General features: G+C 55.3%; 1 pseudogene; it reads right to left on the reverse strand.

Annotated features, from left to right (window-relative positions):
* Positions 1-1,211: 1,211 nt before the first annotated feature.
* On the reverse strand, positions 1,212-2,783 carry LOC123796449 (putative olfactory receptor 2I1 pseudogene; annotated as a pseudogene).
* Between the last annotated feature and the right edge of the window lie 2,955 nt (positions 2,784-5,738).

Raw genomic sequence — 5,738 nt, forward strand, 5'->3', positions numbered from 1 at the left:
TACAATCTCATTAAAGAATTTAGAAAATCAGTTAAACTACCTTCTCTGTCCTTATTTAAAGTTGTTTGGTATGAAATGAATCCCGCCACAGTATACCATCTTATTCTCCATGCCCCACACTGAATTCAACGGTTATTTCTGGGGATGATGGTGAGCATGGAAAGATACCTCCCCTGAGGACTCAGAGATTTTGTTCTTCAGTTGGGGCTCCTTGGGGGAGGTGTGGTTTGGAGCAGTCTCTCTCCTGCCTGGGTTAGGGTCTAGTAGGTCTTCTCTGGGTTGGGGGCATCGTTTGGGTGAGGGCTTTGGGTTGGTCTCAGGGTTGACTCCCAAGGCTCTGCCCAGTTTCTGGCTGACAGAGCTTTTTCCTGTCTGCCTCCTGCTCCCCGCTCCCCACCCCCTGCCCCGTGTCTGCTCTTCTCTGGGGAACTTGGGTCCCTTCCTCCATCTTCCTCCCCTCACTCACTCCTCTGTCTCATGACTGGTCACGAACACATTTTCCTCACCGTCTAAGACATGTCTAGTCCCTTCTGTTCCTTAAACTTGCTCAAGAACCACCTTGTGCAGAAGAGATCCCTAGCTTAACCCCACCCAGCACAATCCCCACTTCGGGGGTTCCTTGTTACACTTTAGGGTCAAGTGCTCTTGGTGGGCGCTAGTGACCTGGTTAGGTGGGCATTAGGTTGCACTGATTTCCCGAGATGAGCAACTGTGGCTCCTTTTTTTGAATGGGGTCTCCTACAGGGTAGAGTCCATGATTTCGCTGTTAATTTGGGGGACTCCTGAAGCTGGACACCACGGGGTCTTCATGGTGTGTGCCATCAGATTGGGAGAGACTGAACGTTGACTCTCCTTTCATACAAGATCTTACCAGCGTCTGGACTCTTCAGGGGTGGTCACAGGACCCCCTGAGCATGGGGCAGTTCCTCTCCAAATCATGCCTTCTCTCTTCTCCAGCTTAAGAGAAAGCTGGAAGGCCACTTCCCCCTCCCTGAACCTGTGTCTATAGAGGATAGAAGGATTTGCCCTCCAGCACAGGAACATTTCCTCAGGGGAGGATGGGACCTCCCCAGCGACCTTGGACTGCCTGAGCACACATCTTGCAGATTCTCACAGGGAAATGGGCAGGCAGAAGGCTAACTGCCTTCCCAATGGACATTCCCATCCTTGGGCCCTGGGCTACACTTTCTTCCCTCTCCCACGCCCCCCACTCACCAGCCAGCCTGCCCTCTCCCCAGACTCCCCAGGAGCTTCCTGGCTGCCCCCTTCACTTCCTTGTTCCTGAGGGTGTAGATGAGCGGGTTGAGGGCCGGGGTGACCACCGTGTAGAAGAGCGAAACGAACTTGCCCCGCCCCTGGTCGTAATGGGTGGTGGGCTGTAGATGGGTGTAGATGGCCGAGCCATAGAAGAGGCAGACGACGGTCAGGTGGGACCCGCACGTACCCACCGCTTTCCTGCGGCCGCCCCGGGACCGCATGCCCCAGATGGCACGGGCCACGGCGCCGTACGAGGCCAGGATGACGGAGGACGGCAGCAGCAGGATGACCACGCGCGCAATGAACATCTGGTGCTCGGTGGCGTCGCGGCCGCCACCACAGGACAGCTGCAGGAGCGCGGGCAGCTCGCAGAAGAAGTGGTCCAGCCGGGGGGCGGCGCACAGCGGCTGAGCCGCCAGCAACGCCGTCTGCGCGGCCGAGTTGGCCAGGCCACCCAGCCACGAGGCGCAGGCCAGCGCGCGGCACCGGCGCGGGGAGGCGAGCTCCGCGTGGCGCAGCGGGTGGACCACCGCGGCCGCCCGGTCCAGTGCCATCACCGCCAACAACAGGGACTCCGCTGAGCCCAGCGCCAGCGAGGTGCACAGCTGGGCCAGGCAGCCCGCGGGCTGCAGCCACAGCTCCGCACCGCACAGACTGGCCAGCAGCGCGGGAGCCACGCTCGTGGAGAAGCCCGCGTCCAGCAGTGCCAGGTGGCACAGGAAGTAGTACATGGATGTGTGCAGGCGCGGGTCGCGCAGGGCCAGCAGCACGAGGGTCGAGTTGCCCGCCAGGGTCAGGAGATAGCAGAGCAGGACCAGGGTGAAGAGGGCGGGCTGCAGCGCGGGCCAGTCGGAGAAACCCAGCAGGAGGAAGCGCTCCTCGGTGCTGTGGTTGGCCTGCGGGAGGAAAGTCCCAGAGTGTCTGGAAGGGCGCAGAGTGAAAGGGTGACTTTATGCCCTGCAAGTGCAGGGGAGCCCGGGAGCTCGGGGCGCGGCTGGTGGGGAACTGGATGGGAGGGAGGGGCGCACGGGAGCGTGGGGGAGGGGATGCCAGCGCCCCTTCCTATCTCATTTAGAGACCTGTGCCCTGGCTTTGGGAAGCTAGCCCTCCCTTAGTGCAGCTTAGCTAATGTATGCAGCCGACTCTTTGGGGAAGAAAGAATCTCCACTTTGAAGAAGAACGAACTTAGACCCGGAAAGGGGAGATTGCCCCAGGTCACAGCTAGTGCGTGGCCCTGTGGGAGTCCAGGTCAGACTTGTCTCCTTTCCAGATCAGTGCTTTTTCAGCTGCTTCCTGGGTTCTGATTGTACTCCTAGGGGCCAGAGTAGAAATCTGATCTTCCTTCCACAGAACAGTCCTTCAGATATTTGAAGAGGGATTTCCCCCTGAGCCTCCCTCCCCTTCTCCCACAGGGCGTCATGCGGAAGAGTAAGTGTGACCCCCTAGGCTTGGCGGAAGCAGCACTTGGTAGACCAGATCCATCACCTTGTTTGTTTCAGGGGCTCTACTGCCGTGAATACAACCATTAGCTGCTGACTGCTGAGTGCTACCCTGTGGGGAATCTCTCTTCTAGGGTGCCACCAATGTCCGTGCCCCTCCTGCTTCTCCCTCGGGTGACGGTCGTGATCTACGGGCCTTGGAACCCAGAGTCATCTGGCAGAACACTGCGCTAGAAGCCAGGAGCCCTGGGTCCCACCCAGCATAACTGCCTGTGGCCAGTGGGATTACTTGGTACGGAGAAGTCACGGCATTTCCCTTTGCCTCCGTGTTTCCGTGCCTAAGAGGAGGAGTCTGAACGAGACGATCTCCAGGGCTCCTGGCTTATCCCCCAGCTCTAACTGCAAAAAAATATTTGTCAATTGAATGAAAGGAGAGCCCGACACAGAAGCCTTTTAACCCTGAAGAGTGATGTTGAGTCCTGTTTCCTAATGTACAGAAACCATATGGTTGATGGGATCACCGAACGTTACAGCACAATCTTGCTACTGCACGTTTCCTGGCCGGTATCAGGAAATAGATAGACTTCGTATTCACTCTTCCGAGTTTGAAATCATAATTTTTCAGGAAAAAAACTCGTCCCCCCCCCCCCGAGAACACTGTGCTTATATGGTTCAGCTTCTGCTCATTAGGCAGAACAGGTGTTCACGGTGTGACTGCGAGCAAGGGTTGGGGCGTCAGGGTGCCTGAGTGCCCGTCTTGGCGCTGCCGTTTCCCAGCTGACAACCCCGGACACGTGGCTTACCCTCTCTGGGGCTCAGTTTCCTCGCTTGGAAGTAGAAGTGGGTAAGTGGGTTAAGCACGTAAAGCTCTTAGAACGGCGCCTGGCACAGAGCAGCTGGTTAGGAAATGCTCACTCTTTTCATCCGTATTTCACATGTCAGGACGGGTTTGCAGAGAGCTCTTACAGCGGCAGAGCCAGCGTCTGAGTTTATGTCTCTTTTCATGTATTAACTCTGGTCTTTATTCACCGGAAAGTGAGGCAATACTATTTCAGGAGTAAGACAGACGGGTAGTTGAGGTTAAATAACCTGTCCAAGGCCACACTGTTTATAAATGCTTATCAGGATTTCAACCCCAATCTCACTGATTCCAAGAACCTCGCTTCATCTGTATGGACGTGCATTGAAGCCGGGTCTACCTGCGAGAGGCTGTGGAGGACACACGTACGTACGAATCCTGACCTTGCTCTCTAGGTAATTGTGGAGTGTGGGCTCGTCCTGGAATGAATACAGGCACGAGCCGACATTCAGGCCGGTGGCCCGATGGTGCTAGAGATGTTGTTCTAGAAAGCCCAATTTTCTAATTCTGTGGTCACGTAGACACACACCGTGCAGCCAGCCAAGCCCCGAACAGTTGCCCTCCAAACACGCCGAACCCTGAAAACAGGCACACGGTAATGAAATCACACACACCACACCTGTACTCCACGGACACACGCACCCCACACACTTACGGAGACACCCATGTGCCCGTAATTCCCCTGCAGCATCCAGAAGGCAAATCTGTTGTAAAAATAGTCCAGGATGTGTCCCCAAACCTCGTGTGCTACTGTAGAATGTGCCCGTCCTCCGCAAGACCGTTGTCCTACCTTCATGTCCGAGTCTCTGGCCCTGATACTCAGCCCTTCAGGTTCCAGATGATCAGTTGGTCTGTTGTTTCTACTCTGGGTTCTCGGAGTTTGGAATGCAGTGGGACGGATGAAAGACAGAGCTAATGGCGTGACTGTTGATCTCAAGCATGGGTGCCCGAGGTCAGAGCCAGGTCCTTCAGGAGCAGGACATGGGGTGGGAGCCCCCTTGCTTGTCGGCAGAGGAAGGAATACAACGTCTTTGGGAAGGAAGCCAGCCACGTCTCGAGAAGCATCGAGGTTCGGGCAGAGGTGTCTGGGTCTGTTCCCCGAGAGCCCGGCACCAGGGTATAGGCAAGACCAGCGCTCGCGTCTCGGGGGCAGCAGGTCCGCAGTCGCTGCTGCCGGCCGCGGAAGTAGCCTTCCTGACTGCAAAGGGCACAGCAGCTGTAGAGCAGAGACGCTGATGAGCCGCTCGCTGCAGAGGGAGCAGGGGAATCAACTTTCCCTGTTATTGAGAGGAAACGATGGGGCCCTGGGGAACCCACGTGCCACCCCCATAATTAGCACCCGTGTTGGGTTGTCCAGAGCAGAGTCCCCCGGGGCAAGGAGGGGAACATTCTGGAGGGAAAGGCCCTTGAGGGTGGTGTGTCCCTGGCAGCGTGGAGGCCGGAGGCAGCACCGGGCTTCCTCCCCATCACTTAAGTGGTTTAGGGTTTCATTCTGGGAATAAGGGACCTCGAGCAGCTGGATAACCTCAGTGGCTCTAGGGTCAGTTTGAAAACGGGGAGACAGTCCTTGTCTGTGGGAGAGGTTTGAGCTCTGGCAACATCATCCTCAGTTCTGAATGACCCTCTTGTCATCGGCCTTCGCCACCAGCCCTTCTTGAGGCTGTCACTGCCTTTGCTTTGTCCCGGCTCGGTCCCTCTCCCAGGACTGTCTGTCCTAATTCTTAAAAAAAAAAAAAAAGAAAGAACTTATTTTTTTTATTATTTGCATCCACTTTTATTTATTTCTTTTTAATTTAAATCCAATTAGCCAATATATAGTACACCATAATTTCCAGAAGTAGAGTTCAATAATTCATCAGTTGGGTAACACCATATGGTCATCGCATCACATGCCCATCACACAGTTTCCCCATTCCCAGCCACCTCTCAACCAGCAACCCTCACTTTGTTTCCTAGAGTTAAGGGTCTCTCATGAGTCGTCTCCCTAACTGATTCCCCCCTTCAGTTTCCCATCCTTCTCCTAATGTCCTTCATGCTAGTCCTTATGTTCCATAAGTGAGTGAAACCCTGTGATAGTCTTTCTCTGCTTGACTTATTTCACTTAGCTTAATCCCCTCCAGTTCCATCCATATCCGTGCAGATGGTGGGTATTCATCCTCTCTGATGGCTGAGTAATATTCCAT

The sequence above is a fragment of the Ursus americanus genome, chromosome 32, assembly GCF_024610735.1.
Source record: "Ursus americanus isolate L20-20 chromosome 32, mUrsAme1.1.p, whole genome shotgun sequence".
Lineage (NCBI taxonomy): Eukaryota > Metazoa > Chordata > Mammalia > Carnivora > Ursidae > Ursus > Ursus americanus.